This window comes from Lepus europaeus, chromosome 22 (assembly GCF_033115175.1).
Source record: "Lepus europaeus isolate LE1 chromosome 22, mLepTim1.pri, whole genome shotgun sequence".
Classification (NCBI taxonomy): domain Eukaryota; kingdom Metazoa; phylum Chordata; class Mammalia; order Lagomorpha; family Leporidae; genus Lepus; species Lepus europaeus.
In genome coordinates this window covers 24,597,339-24,615,567 of record NC_084848.1, presented here as the reverse complement: position 1 = coordinate 24,615,567, position 18,229 = coordinate 24,597,339, and the positions used below count along the sequence as shown (strand labels likewise).

Below are 18,229 nucleotides of genomic sequence, written 5' to 3'. Positions count from 1 at the left end.
CCTGTGCGTGGCCACCAGGAGTGGCTGTGGCAGGAGGGGGTGAGGGCAGGGTTCCCTGGGCAGGCAGAGGCCAGCCGGCCCTGATGCTGCTGTGCCCTCTCACTAGGAGTGCACCCACCAGCACTGCCCAGGCAGCCTTTTCCACCTGGAAGATTCAGGCTCCTGCTTGCAGCTTGCAGCCCCCTCGACCAGGTAGAAATCAAGATAGAGCAAGCATACGGGGCCCTAGGAGGCGGTCAGTGTTCCATTGACCTACTCACTCACCGGTGACCCATTGCCCGCCGATAGCACACTGTGCCGGGTGCTGCGTCCCGGGCTGACAGCGGCGAGCCCACCGCACTGCGCACTCATCAAGCTTCCCTTTCACCAGGCCCCTCTCTCTGGGCTCACCTGTAAAATGGAGTCGAGCATGCGCACCTTGGAGGGGTGCTCTGTGGAGGAGAGGCCATTTCGGAAGCATTTACCTGAACGTAGTAGGGTCAGATTTGCAGCTTATCCATAAACACCGCTCACCTTTTCCTCCCGGTTCAGAAGGCGCAGGCAATGGTAAGGTTCGCCGTGAGTCCATACCGCCCCAGTCAGGCAGGTCCAACTCTTTCATCAACCAGCAGGCAGCCTGGCTCGGCTTGCTATCTGTAGTGCGGGTGACCCACTGACACGGACGCGGGCGGTGCGCCTGAGCTGATCGGCAGCGCCGGCGTGGGCTTCTGTTCCACCATCTGAGCCACCCCAGCTCCGAAAAAGCCCAAAACCACCGGATAAGGCCCAAGGCCAGGACCCCTAGCTATCTGTTGATTCAAATTTGCTTATTCCAAGCCTGGCTGCTCCCACCAAGGACAAGGTCTCGTCCCTGGCCAGCCCGGGGCTGCTGTGGCCCAGAGCAAGCCCACCCGCCCACCTTGTGGAGAAAGCACTGGACTCCGGGACTCTCACTTCCAGGCAAGGACCCTCCAGGTCCTAGGGTCACCTCTGCAACCCCAGCACAGGGCAGGCAGCCCAGCTCGGAGGGAGAGCTAATTACAGCTCCCAGCGGCGAGCACACTAAACCCACACTCGGGGACCCAGCCAAGAAGGAGAAGCCATTGAAGCAGCTCCTGTCGTCTATTTCAAATACACGGAAGACTTCAAAGCAGGCATCATGGAAAAATTCAAAATGTTGAAGGGCTTGCTCACGTTCACGAGGGTTTGGCGGCTCGGAATCGACTGTATTTTGTATTGCTCACGGGGGCGGGGGCGCCTTCATTTTGGCGGAGCTTAATGCCTCTGACAGTCTTAATCAAGGCTTGGGAAATGAAGTGGGGTGCACAGTCGGTGGGCTCCCCTCAAGGCTGTTCCGCGTGACGGCTCCGCCCCTGGAGGGAGGGGCGGGAAGATGTTTTTCCTCTTGCTGTAGTCTGGCACGGGAGGAGGCGAGACGAAGCTTGGCTGGAGGTGGTGCTAATGAGTTAGCCAGGGTTGTCTTCTGTCTGCAGCCTTGGATTTGCTTCTCCCCAGTTGGGCGGCAGGGTACGCGTTTAGACCAGGGCAGGGCTTAGCTGGCATTGGGTTATGAAATTCCTTCTGGAAGATCAGTGGGTTGGCAGGCGGAACGGAGGGGCCAGGTGGGGGGCGAGGGGGTCGCGGCAAGGTTAGCACAGGGATCGTAGTGACCCAGAAGCTTCCAGCTGGGCTGGCGCCCCCCGCTGGAAAATCAAAAGAGGAGGCAGCGGTAGAGGCCAGGGGCAAGCGACCAGCCACTTAGGGAGCACACACATGGCCATGGTAGGGCGGTCCCAACTCCAGGCAGCAAGCAACGGACACGAGGGGAGGGCATGGGGGAGGGGGGTGGCAGCAAGTCCACAGCTCTCGTTTCTTCCCTTCCTTCCTGTCCTCTTCTTTGTTTAATGGAGTTTTTATTTCTAGACATTTCCCATACACTCCTCACCCCTACGCCTACGTAACACCCCACCCCCCAGCAGACTGGACCTTCTGTGAGATCCCCTGAACTGACACTGACACACCGTGCTCACCCTAAGCCCGTGGTTCATACCGGGGTTCACTCTGGGTGTCGTTCAGGGTCTCTGGTAAGTGTGTGATGACCGGGATCTACCACTGCGGTGTCCTTCAGAACACTGCCCTAAAAACCCTCCGAGTTCCACCTGCGCCCCCTCCTTCCCGCCGGCCCTGGCAGCCGCGGCTTTGCCTCTCCCAGAGTGTCCTGTCGCTGCGGTCACACAGTACAGGGCCCTATCAGATCGGCTTCTCTCACTTCATCACAAGCCTTTACGTTTCCTCCATGTCTTTTCTTCTCAGATTTATTTATTATTTACTTGAAAGGCAGAGTTACAGAGGAAGAGTGGGGGGGGGGGCCTTCCATCTGCTGGTTCACACCCTAAATGGTCACAGCGGCCAGGGCTGGGTCAGGCCAAAGCTAAGAGCCAGGAATTCCAACCAAGTCTCCCCCGTGGGTGGAGGGACCAAGCACAGAGGTCATCTTTTGCTTTCCCAGGCACATCAGCAGTGAGCTGGATCAGAAGCAGAGGAGCAGGGACTCGAACCAGCTCTCATTTGGGATGCTGAAGTCGCAGGCAGCTGCTTCCCCTGCTGTGCCACCACCCAGTCAGCCGGAGCTGTGCTGATCTGAAGCCAGGAGCTTGTTCCGGGGTCTCCCACGTGGGTGCAGGGGCCCCAGGACTTGGGCTGCCCTCTGCTGCTTTCCCAGACACATTAACAGGGAGCTGGGTAGGAAGTAGAGCAGCCTGGACTCGAACCAGCTCCCATATGGGATGCTGACACTGCAGGCAGTGGCTTTACCCACTGAGCCACAATACAGGACCCAATTTTTCTCCCTTTTAAAAGATTTTATGTTGTTACTTATTTGAAAAGCGGAGTTTCAGAGAGAGAGAGAGAGAGAGAGAGAAAGAGAGATCTTCCATCTACTAGTTCACTCTCCAATGACTGCAACAGCCAGGAGCAGGCCAGGCCAAATCCAGGAGCTCCATCTGGGTCTCCTGTGTAGGTGGCAGGGGCCCAAGTACCTGGGCCATCCTCTGCTGCTTTCCCAGGCACATTAGCAGGGAGCTGGGTCAGAAGTGGAGCAACCGGGGCTCAAACCAGTGCTCTTATGGCATGCCAGATATCTGCTTCAGACCTGGTGCTGGGGAGAAAATAAAATAAAATTAAAATTAAAAAAGAGAAAATAAGTCAGAGTGATGCCACGGAGAGGGACTAGGGGGTCATTTTATACTGAGAGGATGAGCAGGGTGTTTGGCCTGGTGGTGAAGATGCTGGGGGACACCCGAATTCCATATGATGGAGAGCGCCTGGGTTCAGGTCCAGGCTCTGCTGCTGATTCCAGCTTCCGGTTAATGTACCCCCAGTGGGGCATCAGGTGCTGGCTCAAATACTTAGGTCCCTGCCACCCACGTGGCAGCCTGGGATCCATTGGCAGCTCTCTGCTTCAGTCTGGCGCAGCCTGCCTATTGCAGACATTTGGGAAGCGAATTAATGGATGATAGAGCGCTCTCTCTCTCTCTCTCTCAATTAAAAACATCTTAAAAAAAAAAAAAAAACTGAGAGATCAAAGAAGCTCCCAAACAGTGCCACCGCATTGGGCTGAAACCTAGAGCCAGGACAGAGCCAGCAGCAAAGGAATCCGAGAGAGGAACAGCAGGTGTCGGGGCTGTGTGACTGAGGCAAGAGGCACCCCAGGAATGAGAGGAGTTAAGGCTGCAAAATCGCCAAGATTGGAGTGGGAGGCACATCCTGTAGACCCAAGTCAGGAGTCCGATTTATTCCAAATGCAATGGGAAGCCACTGGAGGGTTTTCCGCTTAGGAGTGACGCTGTGGGATTTGCATTTTAAAAGCTCACACTGGCTGCTGGGTGGAGAACGGATTACAGAGGAGCAAGAGGGGAGGTGGCAGACGGGTGGGGAGCTTTGTTGCTTTGTCCATATAAACATCCCAGCACAAATGACTTCTGCCCTGCACAGGCCGTCCTGACGGCTGGGCCACAGAACGCCATCCATGCTCACCGCCGGCACACCCACGGCTCACACCCTCCTCCCCCGCACTCTCCTGCATACCTGGCATACACGTGCATCCAGGTGCCCCACATTCGTGCTCAAACACACGCACTGCTGGTGCAAGCTTCATGCACACTCGCTCCTACACACGACACAGGGATTTTTCATGCACACGTAAGTCCATGCACTCCTGTTGATACACTTCTCCACCTGTATAGGGGAGACTTCATGCGCACGCACACAAAGAGCCACACTCCTCTACAGGCAGCTCCGAGGCAGGGGAGGGGCCGTGAGAAGGAGCCTAGGGGCTTAGGAGAGGAGGGGGTCATTGCAAGCCTACTTAGTCACAGGAGGAAGAAAACGCTGAGTACCTGCGTTACCCTAAGCTGCACCTAGTGGTCAGCCAGCCAGGTGCTAGGGAGACTGCATCAAAGCCTGCATGGAGCAGGTTGGGGGCGGGGGATCTGCAGCTCCTCCTCCCTCAGTCACTGCTGCCCACCTGCCCACCTACCACTCCCAGAAATTCACACATGGGCTGGGGAGGCATTTGGTGCCGCAGTTAAGATGCTGCCGGGGGAGCCTGGTGTTATGCGGCAGGCAGTGGTTATGCCTCCACTAGCAACTGGCATCCCATATGAAAGCCCTGGTCGAGTTTTGGACACTCCACTTCCAATCCAAGTCCCTCCTGATGCACCTGGGGAAAGCAGTGGAAGATGGCCAAGGGCTGGGCCCCTGCACCCACTCCACATTGGAGTGCCTGGGTTTGAGCCCAGGTTCCCTTCCTACTTCCAGCGTCCTGCTATGCACATCGTGGGAGCCAGTGCTGATGGCTCAAGTACTTGGGTCCCTGCCATTCACGTGGGAGACCTGGATTAAGTTCCCAGCTCCTGGCTTCAGCCCGGTCCAGCCCAGGCTATAGATGGCACTTGGGGAGTGAACCAGCGGGTGGGAACTCTCTCTGGATCTCCCTACCTTTTATTATTTTTATTTTAGTTTACTTTATTTTTAAGATGTATTTATTATTTATTCAAAAGGCAGAGTTACAGAGAGGTAGAGACAGAGAAGTCTTCCATCTGCTGTTTCACTCCCCAAATGGCCAGAGCTGGACTGATCTGAAGCCAGGAGCTTATTCCAGGTCTCCATGTGGCTGCAGGGCTCCAAGGACTTAAGCCATCTTCTACTGATTTCCCAGGCCACACCAGAGCTGGATCAGAAGTGGAGCAGCAGGAACTCAAACCAGCGCCCATATGGGATGCCGGCATTGCAGGTGGTGGTTTCACCTACTATGCCATAGTTCCAGTCCCTCTCCCTACCTTTTAAATAATAAAAATTGCACACGCACTTTGCATCTCTGCATATGCTGCCTTGACTGTGCTACCTGAAACAGCTTCCTTCTCCTTCTAGACACGACACGGGAAAGTCTCCCCTGATTGTCCCACCTGGATGACCGATCCCTCCCACGCTCACCTCCACCCTCACTGCTCTACCCACACCTCCTAGCTTCCCCGTCTCCCCTTCAGGGCACAGAGCACGTCTGTTTTATGCACTGCTTCCTGGCACATAGCAGGTGCTCACTAAATCTTTCTTGAATAGATGAATGGCCAAAGGTTCCTGGATGTGCACAGGAACCAGAAAGGAGGGTGTTTTGGGAGGAGATTCCTGCCCCTCTCACTGTCCTTGTTCCTCCAGCGTGTGCTGCTAGACCAGTGGCAGAGTGGAGGCAGGAGATAACAGGGGAGCTTGGGAATGGGGTAACAGAGTGGAAAGATGCAGTGCCATCCCTAATTCCTTACCAGGTTCTCTGCAGAGAGGTGGTGAACGTGTGTGTGTGTGTGTGCCCACGCACACCACTGTGAGCTGTGTGTCTGTGCCTACAGGGAGGGTCAGGCTGGGCATCTAAGGACCAGAAAAGGCTTCGGGAGGAAGAAGACCTCAAACAACCTGGAGATGGCGGAAGCTGCTAATTAAAGGAAAGTGATGCCTGGGGCATCCACACTCCAGAGAAGTCTGCACAGGGCCAGAGAGGTGGCTTCCTGACTCGGGACCTGGGCACTGCAGGTGGCAATGGACCCTGGACAAACACGATCCTGGCCTTGCTGACCCCAGCAGAATTCCACTTCCCTTCTCAAGAGCCAAAGAAATATGAAAACCGAAAGTCGTTGTTTAGTGTCTACTACAGAGAAGATAGACACGCCTGCTGCCGCTTCCCAGTCCGCACCAGGACAGACATCACTCATCAATCACGAGTGCACCCGCCGCCCCCAGGCCAGGAGCAGGTGTGGGAATTCTGCTCAGCACCGTGCTCCGAAGAGCCACTACCGACAAATGAAATGGAAGCAGGCAAGTAGAGTGGCCCCAAGTGCCAGGTGCACACAACAAATCCATGAGAGAGGGATTCTTTTCCCGACAAGAACAAGGGCTCAGCATGTTAAGGAGTTTGAGCTCACGCAGGTAATGCAGGCAGGGCCGAGAACCCAGACCTTTCTGGGCCTTGGCTGGGACTCGGCTGCTTCCCCATCTTCAAACTCCCTGTCTCATCTGGGGTCCCGGCAGGGAACAGGGGCTACCCTCCCACAGGGTCATCAAGGAACCCTTGCAAAGGGAACTGTTTCACAGGGCAGGGCTGGGGAGAGCGGTGCTAAGGGAGAACAGCAAGGGATGGGTGAAGACTGATGGGCCAGGGCGGAGGGGGCTGGAGCAGAGAGAGCCCAAGCTGCAAAGGAAAGGGGCAACAGGGCAGAAATGCCCCAGCCCGCGCCCACCTGCCCTCCGTCTCCTCCAGGGGCGCCTTCCACTGGACAAAGCCAGCATCCAGAAGGCATGGGGGCTGGGCCCGTGCAGGCCACCCTTGAACTTCAAGATGGTGGAAAGGACGGAGCTACAGACTGAGAAAGTTCCTTTCCTGTATGGGGGCTGGGAAGGGGGCCGTGTTCTCCCTCCGGAGGGTTCTTTATGCATAGAGACCCTGCCCCGCGCTACAGAAACCAAAGCTGGGCATTCTGCCCCACCCCCACCTGCTGGCAGCCAGGCTGTGAGCTATGAGTGTGACTCAGCCAATCAGAAACTCTCGGGTCTGAATGTCAGAGAGAAGTCCAAACGCACAGGGTCCGTCTGGAAATTGCTCCTGGCAAAGACCTGGGCTGCGGCAGAGGGTCCAGCTCGCGGGTGGCAGAGAGGTAGCGTCCCACAGACATCCTCACCAGACTGCCCTGTGCCGTGACCTGGATGGCGAGGTGGACGGCCCAGCAGCCCTTGGAGCCTGCCCACTTCCCAAGCCGGGTCTCCAGTCTTCCAGTCAATGCTGTAAGCACCCCCAAATTCTTTCAGTTAACTCTCTCTGCTTAAGGGTGTCAATGTCTTTTTATTTCTTTCTTTTTTTTTTAAGGATTTATTTGTTTACTTGAAAGGCAATTACAGAGAATGAGAGAAAGAGAGAGAGGTATCTTCTTTCCATTTGCTGGTTCACTCCCTAAATGGCTGCAGCAGCCTGGGCTGGGCCAAGCCAAAGCCAGGAACCAGGAGCTCCATCTAGGTCTCCCACATGAGTGCTAAGAGGCCCAAGCACATTATCAGGGAGCTGGGTCAGAAGCAGAGCAGCTGGGACTAGAACTGGGTATGGGATGCCGGTGTCGTAGGCAGGAGACCAATCGGCTGCACCACAAAGCCAGCCCCTTTTTTCCTTTTTTTTTTTTTAATAAGCATTTGAAATTTCATTTTTTATGAATTTTTTAAGAGATACAAAGAGGGGGGATGGGAAAAGAGAAACAGAGAGAAAGAGAGAGAGAGAGAGAGAGAGATCTACCCACTGGTTCACTCCCTAAATGCCCAAACTGCCCAGGGCTTGGTCAAGGCAAAGCCAAGAGCCAGGAACTCAATCCAAGTCTCCCACATGGGTGGCAGGAATCCAATTGCTGAAGCCATCACCACTGCCTTCGAGGGTCCGCATTTGCAGGAAGCTGGAGTCAAGAGTGAGAGCCAGGACTTGAACCCAAACACTCGGACATGTGACGTGGGTGTCCTAACCAGCATTGTCAGGGCTAAGCTAACCCTGCTGCTTTGAATGACAACTCTGACTGATGCAACTGCCCAGGTCAGACAAGGTGATGAACAGGGCGGTGGGTGGGAGTGCAGCAGGGGAGGGTGCATCCGGGCTACAGCCAGGGAGGGCCGCAGGGACCCTCCACCCAGACCCCTGCAGAACCCCATGGCTCTGCTGTTCACCAAATGCGGCAAGCTGTGCTCAGCGAATCCTATTGTGTGCGCGGATCCCAGACGTGGTGGCTGAAGGGGGACAGCATACCCACCCCAGGAGTTCTCTGCAGGAAGCCCCAGCAGCCATCTCTTGTCTGAGCTGAGCCACCTCCTCCAGCCCCACCCATGCACCCAGGACCCACTTGTCTCTCTGGATGTCCAATATTTGCTCAGGGAATCAGAAGGAAAGCAAAGTGGCAATTGCTGGGGTGACAGGCTAGGGCCCGAGGTAACCAGGCAACACCAGGCTGGGGTTTCCGGAGTGGGAATCTAGGAGCGCCCAGCCCCAGGGGGCAGCCTGAGGGGATAAACATGAAGTCCCAGCGGGTCTGGCCTCAGCCTGTGGTCTGCAGAAATCAATGCCCAGTGACCCAGGGCCAGAGCACGCAGTCAGCAGGCAGCACTGGCAGCAAAGCACTTAGAGCAACCCTCAGGCATGCTGGCGTTGGTGGGAGAGGGGCGCAGGTGCACGGTGGGGAGCCAAAGGGAGGCATAGGCACGTGTCAGGGCTGCCTGGAACCAGCTCCTCTTGCTGAGACTTCCGCCCTCCCCTTCCTCCTCTTCCTCAATCTAGCTCCTGCGGATTCAGAGAGGCCCATATCTGGGCGCTCATGTGTCCCCCTCGCCTCCTCCCATGCCCTCTCTGCAGGGCTGGTGACACTGGTGACAGCGCTCGGGAGATGGTGCGGCGAGTCCCAGGGTGCCCCTCCCCAGCTAACAGGCTGTGTTCCCTCTCTGAGGATGGGGGCTCTCCCAGTCCCACACGCAGCCTCCTCCACACCTGGCTTGGTGGTCTTTGCAGATGAAGCATGGAACAAAGTCCCAGCCTAGAGGGGAGAACAGGAATCGCTGCTCCATGTTCCAGGGATCGCTGAGGGGCTGGGCCATCTTTGACCCGGCCGCCGGCAGTAGCTACCGTGCCCAATCAGGCCCGCCTCTTGTCAGAGGCTGCAAAGTGGGAGCCCCAGGCAGGGCGCACACCTTCCTCCCGCCCTGAATCACCCAGGTCCCCCCGCCAGGCTTCGAGGCTCAGGGTGCTTCTGGTAGCCGAGTAGTAAAGGCAGGCATCCGAGAGTTTCTCTCCTCTCTGGGTCCCTTGGGTCAGGAGAGAGGGCCTGGGGGTGGAGGGTTGGGGGCCACGTGGCCCAGCGGCAGGCCCTTCTCTGGAGTCTGGGAAGCAAAGCTGCCCACAGCCCTGAGCGGGCTGGCATCAGCGCGCACGCGCAGTCTTCCCGTTGCTGCGGCTGGGCCTGGATTCTTGGTAGCTGCAGGCTTGCATTTCCAGCACGCAAATATCACACAAAGGGAAAGGTAACGAAATCTCACCTCCCCGGCCAGTCCGGCCAGTCCGTGTCTCCACTCTGCGGGGCTTCCCAGAGCGTGGGCGGCTGCAGCATGCGTGAGAGAGGCCGCCCTTCAACCCGTCGGGCTCCCTCCCGCAGCCCCGCTCCTGTCACTCACACCTGCACCTCTCCGCGGCCGTGCACGCCCGGACGGCCCCTCCCGCCCTGTCTTTCGCACGCTCATGTTTCCCCCCGGAGGCAGGCAGTTCTGAGCCGCCACGCTCTCCCCTCGGCTCACCCTGCGCCCGAGACGCGCCCCGCGCACCCGTGCCCTCTCCCTCCGCCGCCGTCTGCCTGCGTGACTCACCGCCCCCCGCCCTGTCAATGAAGACGCCGGCACGTTCATCACCAGCCGTGTCCTCTGCCGAGGCCCATCGGCTCCTTGTCAATCGTGGGTGGAAGTGTCAGCTGGCATTCGTGCCGCTCTGCCTTCCAGAATCCCCTGGGCTCTGCCTCCCATGGGGGACCCATGGGGTGGCGCGTGGCGGCTAGGACACGTGGCCCTGGGCTTGACAGCCCCAGACACAGGGCAGACACAGTCCAGGCTGTGCCTGCACCCCGCAGGAAGCAGTGTATAGGAATGCGGTATGCAGCCACCCCCCCACCCGCACAGGGCTGCCGGGTAGAGAGCCGAGCCCCACCTCCCTGGCGGTCTGGCCCTCTGCCCTCAGGCCCACAGAGGAATAGTCAGACAGGAATGGTCTGCAGTGCAGCCCGGAGCCCAGCCAGCTCACCTCCTCACAGGCCCAGTGGTGGGGTCCTGAGTGCAGGCTGCAAAGCGATTCGGGGGGGGGGGGAGGTGGCGCTGGGAGGCTGGTCTGGCAGCTCACCATTAGGAGCACTCCCTTTGTTTTTGTTTTTAAAGATTTATTTATTTATTTGAAAGGCAGACAATTACACAGAGGCAGAGAGCGAGAGAGCAAGAGAGCGAGAGAGACTGAGATTTTCCATGCTCTGGTTCACTCCCCAGATGGCTGCAATGGCCGGAGCTGGACCAATCCAAAGCGAGGAGCCAGGAGCTTCTACCCGGTCTCCCACGCAGGTGCAGGGGCCCAAGGACTTAGCCATCTACTACTGCTTTCCCAGGCCATAGCAGAGAGCTGGATTGGAAGTGAAGCAGCCAAGACTCGAACTGGCGCCCATATGGGATGCCGGAACTTTAGGCAGCGGCTTTACCCGCTAAGCCACAGCACTGGCCCCTCCTTTTTGATCTTGAAACTTCTTTTTTTTTTTTTTAAAGATTATTTATTTATTTATTTAACAGGTAGAGTTATAGACAGTGAGAGGTAGAGACAGAGAGAAAGGTCTTCCTTCCGTTGGTTCACCCCCCAAATGGCCGCTACGGCCGGAGCTACGCCGATCCGAAGCCAGGAGCTAGGTGCTTCCTCCTGGTCTCCCACACGTGTGCAGGGGCCCAAGCACTTGGGCCATCCTCCACTGCCTTCCTGGGCCACAGCAGAGAGCTGGACTGGAAAAGGAGCAACCGGGACTAGAACTCGGTGCCCATATGGGATTCCGGTGCCGCAGGTGGAGGATTAGCCAAGTGAACCACGGCGTCAGCCCCTTGATCTTGAAATATCACCTGGTTTGGGGTATTATTCATTCTAACCCACCTGTCAATGTTCTGAAACAACTTTTATTAGATCTTTTTTTCCCTGAAATCTTTGCTTAATATTGATCTTTCTGCAAGTTGAAGCTCAAAAGTCCTCTTATTCATCCCAAGGACTCGGAGGGCACACACAGCCCGCTTAGGGGTCGAGGGTATTGATCTATGGGGGAAGGCTAAGAAGAGGGACTCTCGTGTTGACACCCTGGCTCTGCCAGTTTTTAGCTGAACACTACCTAGCCTGCAACGTGGGAGTGGTAACAGCAGCGACACACACAGGGCTGTCAGGAGACTCCGAGGCAATAATACACTCAAAGTGTCTAGAACAGCGACTGACACAATGTGGGATTTTGTGCTGATTTTTCTGGAGAATACAAAGCAAGCCCCAGGTCAACCCCAGGTACTGACCCAATCAAGCCCAAGGCCCAGATCCGCCCTGCCTCCCTTCCAGGAGGTGCTCTGCCCCCAGCCCATGCCCAGCTCCAGCCGTGGGCCCCGGGTCAGGCTCTCCGTGTGAAGGCAGCCCCTCCTCTGTTCTGGGCACGGCTCCTGCGGCAGGCTGGGTGTGGCACAAGACCTTCCAGAAGGGAGGCTGGAACACGCAGACGGCACGGAGGCAGACGCACACAAAGATGGGAGAGCACCACTCGTTCTCCCAGGGAGGGGACACCAGCCACAGGCAGCAGGACGGGCAGGCAGGGGGAGAGCTGAGGCACTCTGGCTCACCAGCGCCAACCGGTATCAGAGGCCCTGGGGTCCAGTCCCAGTCTGCCTCCCTCCCCTCCCGCTCCAGCTTCCTGCAAACGCACATCCAGCAGGTGATGGCTCGGGTACTCTGCCGCCCACCTGGGAAACCTGGATTGAGTTCCCAGCCCCTGCTCCGGCCTGGCCCAGCCCTGCACGTTATAAACATCTGTCTCAAAAACAGAAAAAAGTGGGCGCAGTGCAGTGAGATTATACTGGTATCCCCCGGCCTTCGTCGCTTTGATGGGCCTGCCTTGGCAAGCGGGGAGTCTAGCCGCTCCGGCAGGGTATGGAAGCAGGGGCGCTGGCGTCAGAGCCAAGCCTTCTGTGGACCACTCTGTCCTCCCAGCTCCATCGTCTTCTCTCACACGCCCCACTGCAGCTGCACCGGCCTCCTTGCTGCCTGAGGGCCTTTGCACTGGCCACTCCCTCTCGCCCCATGTGTCCATCAGGCCTCTGCTCTGATGCCCCCTTACTTTGCAGGGCCTTCCAGGGCCATCTGTATAAAATAATGCTCTCCCCAGCCTGTCAGTCACTCTGCCCCCTTCACAGCACCTGCCACACTTCCATGCACTTGTCTGTTGTCAGTCTGCCCGCCAGAATGTAAGCTGCTTGAGGACAAGACCGAGCCCGGAATGGCACCCAGCTCGTAGCAGGTGCCCGGTAGGAGTCTGTCCAGTAAAGGGACGGTGGACAAATGCCACTCTAGTGTCTCAGCTGCCACATGAACAAACGCTAACGTGGAAAGAGATCCTGTGGTCACTGGACACACTTTCTGTTCTTCCAAAGGTCGGTGCAAGATCAACGCAGCTCAGACCAAACCCCCGCAGGGCTCTGTCCTTCCTGCCACTGGAGCATCCAGTCCTGGCAACGGTGACCACGGCCTCCCCCAGGTCGGAGTGGGCGAGGGCCTGTGCACAGGCAGCGGGTCTGGGGCGGCCTCTCCCTGAGTTCCTAAGGCCCGCACAAGCAGACTGTGCACGGTCAGACCTGGTGAACCGCTGGAGGCGGCCAGGAAGGAGGCTGGGTCCTGAGCCACGGAGCCAAGTCCAAGATGCAGAAACGGCAGAGCAGGCCTCTCCCATGTCTGCAGGGCCAGAGAGCCCGGGGTGTGGTCAGGGCAGGCCAGGGGGCTGCGAACAGCAGAGAGGCTGGCCCAAGCCTGGAGGGGGCAGACACTGGGAGGCCTCTCTGCCAGCTGTGCCTGCCTCCCTGACCTCCCCCTCTCCCTCCGCCTCGGGCTCCCAGCTACCGCCGCCAGGTGGTTCAATCAGAGAGAGGAACGTGGTTTGGGCCAGCTTTTTCTTCCAACTGAGCCTAGGGAGGAGCTGCAGGCCTGGCCAGTGGGTGGGGCCCAGATTCCAGCAACAAGGACATTACACGCCCCACCAAGACCAGCCTCATTCCTGAGCCCTGCTCTCCTGGAACCCCAGAGCACCTCTCACCTCTCACTGGTTCTGCAGAGACAGGCCCTGGATAAGTGAGCCTGGGGGGGGGGGGGGTTTCCAGTCCTGCTCCATGAACTCCTAGTCACTTGTCAAAACCCAGGTCAAATTACCCAAGCTACAGCGATTGCCCTTCCAATTCCAAACCGTATGTTTCTGGAACTCTCTCCCACTAGCCTATAACCCTGTCAACCAGGACTTCGGCATATTTATGACCCTGTTCTCAACACTGATTCGATGACAACAGACCCGCTGCCCCAGTAAAGCGAGTCCATGACTCCTGGTTCCCGTTACATCCCCACAACAACTCGAGAGTCTGCTCGGCTGGGGGGAAGGGCGTTCCAATTTGGCAGGGGCGGTTCCAGGTCTGGAAGACCTGCCACCGCCGGCCACCAGGCTGGTCTCTCTTCCAAGCCAATGTGGTGTACACTTTGCCGGGGGTTGCCGGCAGCTGTTCCGTAACCAGGGGAACAGCCTCAGCCCACAGCAGCCCCTCCCCCTGGAGCCTGACACCTGCCTTGGTTTCCGGTCAGGTGCCTTCCACACCTGGCCTCCAGGCTCCCCACACCTGCCCAAGCGGACTGGTTCAGCTTTCCACTTGGGTCAGGGAGCTCCTCCTCCTCTTTGGGGGACCCTGGGGAGAAGCAGCTGGGGAGACATTGTCACCACTGCTGGCTGGCCCCAGGCCTGGGGTTCTGCATTCTGGGCGATGGGACAGCACCCACTTATCCACAGCATCCCTGCCCGCAGCTTTCTCCCCGCCACGCCCTATGACCCTCGGAAGGACTTTCCCGTGCGTTAGTTCGTTAGAAAGATGACAGCGCGAGCACACCGCTGTCCACCACCGATCGTCGCGTTATACTCAGGCTGGTCTCCTGTCCCACTTCATCCCTTTTGTCACGCCTTTAAAAAAATGTACACATTTATTTTCATTTTATTTGAAAAGCACAAAGACACACAGAGAGATCTCTTACCTGTATGTTCACTCCCCAAGAGAGAAGTAACAGCCGGAGCCATGCCAGGTCCAAATCCAGGAACCTGAAGCCCCATCTGGGTCTCCCACATGAGTGGGAGTGGAGCCGGAGCTTGAAGCCGGGGCCCGGATGTGGGATGCAGGCATCCTGCGCCCACCCCCTTGTCCACCTCCGCTTGGACAGAGACACTTGTTGCTTCCTGCCTGGTAGAACAGGCGTTCACAGCTCCCAGGAACCTGCCGGGGCCACCACACACTCACTAGGATGGGAGACAGTGGACCCTGCTGCTGTCCGGTCCCAAGCCACACATGGCTCTGTATTTGACAGCCTTCTCCCCGGGAGCACTTGCTAAGGAGGGAAACACACACACCTTCGATCCCCCAGAAGTGAGCGGGTAAGGGGGCAGAGAGGAGGACCTCAGTCCGGGCTCTGGGCCCTGTGCTCACTCCCTCTCTCACCCAGCCTTGCCAGAGTGGCTGTCAGTCAACCACGCGCACCCCAGAACCCGCAGCCCAAGATTGCTGGCCAAGGGCACGAGGGGCCATGGGTGTTGGAAGAGACAAAGAAGGCTGCACACAGAGGGACGGTTGGACTGGAACTTGGACATGGAAGCCCGGGCATCAACACTGGGCTGGGGTTAAGAGTAAGGGCCTGGGGCAGAGAGCCTTGGATTCAAATTCCACAGGCACTTCTTCCTGGGTGGGGACATAGTCCCCTTACTGCCCTGTGCCTGTGTGAGAAGGGGACACTAGTTCCCACCTCCAGGGTGCTGTAGGAACCCTGCTCTGATGGTGCTCTCTGCATAGGAACGGAGGGAGTGGGTCCAGGGCTAAGGGGCACACCTCGTGTGCTGTCCCATCCCGAGGCCTTCAGTCAGTTCCCTCTACACACTGGGGGAAGCCGCTGCTTGGGACACCCCCGGCTCATATCACAGTGCCTTGTTGGAGTCCCAGCTACTCCTCACTTTTTTTTTTTTTTTAAGATTTATTTTATATTTGAAAGGCAAGGTTACAGAGAGAGAGAAGGACAGATCTTCCATCCACTGGTTCACTAGCCCAGATGGCTAAAACAGCCAGGGCTGGGCCAGGCCAAAGCCAGGATCCTGGAGCTCCATCTAGGTATCCCATGTGAGCGACAAGAATCCATGTATTTAGGCCACCATCTACTGCTTTCTCACATGCATTAGCAGGGAGCTGGATCAGAAGTGGAGCAGGGGCCGGCACCGTGGCTCACTTGGTTAATCCGCCCTGGCACCGGCATCCCACATGGGTGCCGGGTTCTAGTCCCAGTTGCTCCTCTTCCAGGCCAGTTCTCTGCTGTGGCCCAGGAGTGCAGTGGAGGATGGCCCAAGTGCTTGGGCCCTCCACCTACCTGGGAGACCAGGAGGAAGCACCTGGCTCCTGGCTTCAGATTGGCGTAGCTCCAGCCGTGGCGGCCATTTGGGGGGTGAACCAATGGAAGGAAGACCTTTCTCTCAGTCTCTCTCTCTCTCTCTCACTGTCTAACTCTATGTTAAATAAATAAAATAAAAATTAAAATTTTTTTTAAAAAAAGAAGTGGAGCAGCAGGACTGGAACCAGCATTCATATGGGATGCTGTCGGTATCACCAGTGGCGGCTTAACCCTCTGTGCCAGCCCCTTCTCCATACTTCTGATCCAGCCTCCTGCTAATGTGCCTGGGAGGCCACAGATGACACAGGCACTTGGGGAATGAAGCAGCAGATGGAGGAACTCTGTGTGTGTGTGTGTGTGTGTCTCCTCTGTCACTCTGCCTTTCAAATACGTAAAGTAGATCTTCTTCTAAAAGGGCTCCCAGCCCTTCAGTCTCAGCATGGAATATGCCTGGTGCTCTGCAGGACTGCTGGAAGGCTTGAAACCGGTGCGGGGAGGAGCCCACACGTGACTGGAACTCTTTCCCTCTCCTCCGCGCGTTGTGACATTTGCTCCTGGGGACATGGAGCCTCCCAGCTTTGGCGTCGTAGCAAGGAGGCCAAATGGCACCTGCTGGGCGTTCAGTAACTCTTCCCTCAGAGGGGCAAAGGGAAGATGGGAGGAGAGAGTGGGCAGGGGTGGTGAGGATGCATCCGGACTGCCGGAGAGCGTTCCAGCAGGGGGATCCACAGCAGGGCGGCGGGGTAGAGGGCAGGCAGGAGCCAGAACCAAGCCGGGAGGCCTCTATTCCACCTGCTCCTTGTTCGCAGATGCCCTTGTGGACACCTTGCCCTGGTCTGGCCTGTTGCCTCAGCAGAATAAAGTGCTGGCGCAGGTGCCTCCTACCTGGAATTTTCCAGAATGCTCTGGAGCAGCCGCTTTCTCCATGGCTCTCCATGACTGTGCCAAGGGGGCCCGGTCCTCCTGCTGGCCCACAGCCCCCTGCCTGCACGCTCTGGCCCCCGTCACCACAGCCTCCTGCCCTGTCCTTCCCAGATACGTGGTTGTGTCTAACTAGCGTTTACAAGCAGGATCTACACAAGCCAGTTTGCGGATGAGGTCTTGGCACTTGCTGGCTCCCTCCCCCACGGTAGGAGGTGGAGTGGCTTTGGGCAGTTCTTGGCTTGGATGGAGGTGGGGGGGAAGGGAACCTGCCCAACAGGTGTGGGTGAAGGGCAGCCGGCCTGGGTACTAACTGGGCCCAGCCGTGCCTAGCCAGCTGGAGGACTGGAAGGAGGCCCAGGCTGGCCCTGGCTGCTCCGGCGGGGGGTGGGGGAGGAGCCCTATTGGCAGGGGCAGAAGCAGCGGAACCTTCTGGGCTTGCCTGACGTCAGCTCCCTGGCGGCAGCTGATTGGTCCAAGGTTCCTCTCTCCCCCGGGGAAGTCTCTGGGCAGAGTGGCCCAATGCCCTGGTATTGCAAGCCAGGCTTCTGCCCTGCTCTGGCACCAGGGAGGGGGCAGGCGAGGCCAGCTTACCCAACAGGCAGCTGAAGCACGCACAGAGGCCTCCGGCAGTGAAAGGGCATCAACAAGGTGTTTGGGTTTGGTTTTGCTTTTTTCAAGGCTAACACTTAGTACTTCAAAAATAGCAAGGAAGGTAGTCATCCTGGGAAAAATCAGGACTTTGTTGGACTTCCCGGTCCTTAGTTGAAGGTTTTCGGGTGTCCTCTACTTTGGACTGGGGTGTGGGCGAGTGGCGGAGGTACACCTGGGCGAGTGGCGGAGGTACACCCTAACCTTGCAGCTCTTAGGGCTGCTAAAGGTCTTCACCCAGCTCAGGGCAAGTCAAGGATCAGAAAGCAGAGGAAGCACCACTGCTCTGAGCCCACAGCAGCATCCCTTGGAGGAGAAACTTCTGGGCTAGCACGGCCAGGGTCTGCACCTCACCCCTGCTCCAGGCCTCTGCAAGGACAAGGCCTCAGGCTCTCCACTGCTCTGCCCAGCCTCGCACCTCTCCACTTCTACCAGGGGCAGGTGCCGGTGCCAGCATAAAGCTACCAGCATTTATCATGGGCCAGGAGACAGACAAGCACCCCAGGCCCCAGAACCAGAACTGGCTACGTAGTTTTCAGGGCCCAAGGTGCAAAATGAAAATGCAGGGGCTCTTGTTCAAAATAATTAAGAATTGCAAGATGGAGGAGTGGAAGGTGTGGCACAGTGGGTTGGGCCACAGCTTGCAATGCTGCATCCTGTATCAGAGGCTAGCTACTCCACGCTTCTGATCCTGCTTCCTGCTAATGCGCCTGGGAGGGATGTGGAGAACGGCTCAAGTGCTTGGGTCCCTGCCACCCACATGGGACACCTGGATGACGTTCCTGGCTCCTGGCTTCAGCCTGGTCTGGCCCCACCTGTTGCTGGCATTTGGGGAATGAACCAGCAGATGAAAGATCTCTCTCTTTTTTTCTCTCTCTCTCTCTCTGCATTTCAAAT

The 18,229-nt window shown here is 57.6% G+C and overlaps 1 long non-coding RNA gene across 1 annotated transcript; it reads right to left on the bottom strand.

Moving 5' to 3' along the window:
* Positions 1–1,006: 1,006 nt before the first annotated feature.
* On the bottom strand, positions 1,007–10,162 carry LOC133751398 (uncharacterized). The gene is made up of 3 exons (XR_009864815.1): positions 9,907–10,162; positions 9,583–9,644; positions 1,007–3,136 (listed from the first exon to the last, which is right to left on the bottom strand). It is a non-coding gene; the product is annotated as an uncharacterized LOC133751398 (long non-coding RNA).
* Positions 10,163–18,229: the final 8,067 nt, after the last annotated feature.